This window comes from Cicer arietinum, chromosome 3 (genome assembly GCF_000331145.2).
Source record: "Cicer arietinum cultivar CDC Frontier isolate Library 1 chromosome 3, Cicar.CDCFrontier_v2.0, whole genome shotgun sequence".
Classification (NCBI taxonomy): Eukaryota; Viridiplantae; Streptophyta; class Magnoliopsida; order Fabales; family Fabaceae; genus Cicer; species Cicer arietinum.
The window spans coordinates 26690566-26693309 of NC_021162.2; positions in this window are offsets into that span (position 1 = coordinate 26690566).

A 2744-nucleotide genomic window follows, 5' to 3' on the forward strand; every position below is an offset into this window, starting at 1 on the left:
CTACAAATTTTATTATCATCATTATTATTATTATTATTATTATTATTATTATTATTATTATTATTATTATTATTATTATTTTTACTAAAGAAAGAAAAAGAAATAGATTTAAAATCCTTGTATTGAAAAAACAAAAACAGTGTCGTGCCTTGAAGAAGAAAAAAAGAGAAAGTTGTACAACATGAACAAGAGGAGAAAAAATTGGTTTTTGGTGGTAATAGATGTGTAGTAAATTTGCTCTGTTTGATTTATAATTTTAGTATGTTAGTTCTACCACTGAGTTTGTTCTTTTAATATACAATGTAAGTAAGTTTACCTTCTCTAAGAGTTACTTTGAAATACTCACTTTAGTGACAATTGTTTGTTATTTGTTTCCACACTTTGGTGATGACTATTGTTGATTTGTGTTCTCTAGTGTTACTAAGAAGACTCTTGGTGTACCAATTAATTATTATAGTAGAATGTTTTACAGGTTTTTATTCTTTCAATTTGAGGGAACTTTTGCACGTTAAAAATCATGTTTGTCTCATATTTAATTTTATGTTAATTGTGGTTCCTTTGTGGAATTGTATTTTCTATTTGACCATTTACCTTCACAGATGGGGGAAAAAATATTCCGCATTATTGAGATAGTTATCTCTAGTTTTTTTTCTTCCAATAAAGTGGTATTAGAGATCAGTTGGTTTGGTTTGTGCATTTAAATGAGGGTGACATTGCTAAACTCAAAAATAAATCAGATGCTATATGCAAGAAGATGAATGGAAATGTAGTGGTCTTGATTAGAAAGTAGTTGGATCTTAGTGTATATCCACATGTTGAAATTGATATAAATGCTAACAAGATGTCGGAGAAATTAAAGGAGTTGTGTGAATGAAAGAATGTACAAAATAAAGCATTCTTGATTTAGAAACTGGTAAATATGAAGTACAAAGATGGGGATTCAATGGCAGAGCATACAAGTATTTTTTAGAATACAATAAATCAATTGACAACGACATATATTAAATTAGATGATGAGTTGGAAGCATTAATATTGTTGAGTTCCTTGCTCGAAAAGTTGAAAATGTCAACAGTTAAATAGAGCATGTTGAATGAAGAAGCTCGAAGAGAGGAACGTGTTTTGATTAGTTTTTCCTCAAAGTCATAAGCACTAGTTACAAAGTCACGAGGGGAGAAGTTAATCTAGACACTTCCATAGACGCGACAACTTTGAAAGTCGTAGCAAGTCAAGAAGTAAATAGAGCACTAGAAAATAAGTGATATGCTATAACTCTAGCAAAACAGGTCCATAAAAAGAAATTGCAGGTTCCTTAAGAGAGATCACATCTTGTTACTTTTATTGATAACCACTCTAGAAAAGTGTGAGTTTTTTCTTTGAAATCTAAAGACAAATACTTTAAGTCTTCAAGCATTTTCTTGCAAGTGTTGAAAGAGAAAAGGGAAAGAAGTTGAAATGTGTTCGATCATATAACAATGGTGAATACAGAGAATGAATCAGACTTGAGAAAACAGTTCCAAAGACACCTCAACATAATCGTGTTGCAGAGAGAATGAATTGTATGATTAATGATAGAATCATATGTATGCTATCTCATACAAAATTATCGAAGTTCTTTTGGGATGAAGCAATGAAATCTGCAGTTGATTTGATTAAGATTTCTCCTTATATTCAACTTGATGGTGATGTTCCAAATAGAGTATGGATATGGAAAGATATTTCTTATCATCATTTGAGAATGTTTGGCTGCATATGTTTTGTTCATGTTCCAAGAGATGAGAGATCAAAGTTTGATAGTAAATCCAAACAGTGTGTGTTCATCAGTTATGGTGGTGAAGAATTTAGTTAAAGATTGTGGGATCCGATTGATAAGAAAATTATCAGAAGTTGAGATGTGATATTTCTTGAAGACCAGACTATTGAAGATTTTGATAAAGCTGAGAAATAGAAATCAGATTCCATAAGTTAAATTAATGTTGTGCCTAATCCCTTGCATAAACTTTTGTTGATGGGAGAGTTATACAAGTAGATGATGAGACTGTAATTGATGATCATGTACCTCACCATGGTGAGCAAGTTCCAGCTAAGCCACCAATTGAGTTGAGAATATATACTAGAGAACATCAATCTTCTAAAAGATACCCTCCACATGAGTAGGTGATGATCCATGATAGTCGAAAACCACAATACTACCAAAAGGCTATTACAAATATTGATAAAAAAACAAATTAGTTGAAGACCATGTAAGAAGAGATGAATTCCTTTCATGAGAATCACACATTTGAGTTGGTAAAGCTGCCTAAGGAAAGAAAAACACTCAATAACAAATGTGAATACAAGATAAAGGCAGAAGAGAATAATTCTCAACCGAGATACAAAGCAAGATTCGTTGTGAAATATTTTAATTAGAGAAAATATATTGACTTTGAAGAAATTTTTTCATCTGTGGTGAAGAAGTTCTTTATTTGAGTTGTGCTTGGGTTAACAGCTAGTTTGAACCTAGGAATTGAACAACTTGATGTGAAAATTGCATTCTTTCATGACGATTTAGTGGGAGAGCTATATGGAGCAACCAGAGTGTTTCAAAGTCAAATTATAAAGAGCAACTTGTGTTTAAATTGAAGAAAAACTTGTATAGGCTCAAGCAAACACCTCGACAATGGTAAGAGAAATTTGATTCTTTCATAAATAAACATGGATATGGTAAAACTACTTCTAACAATTGTGTGTTTGTCAAGAAATTCTT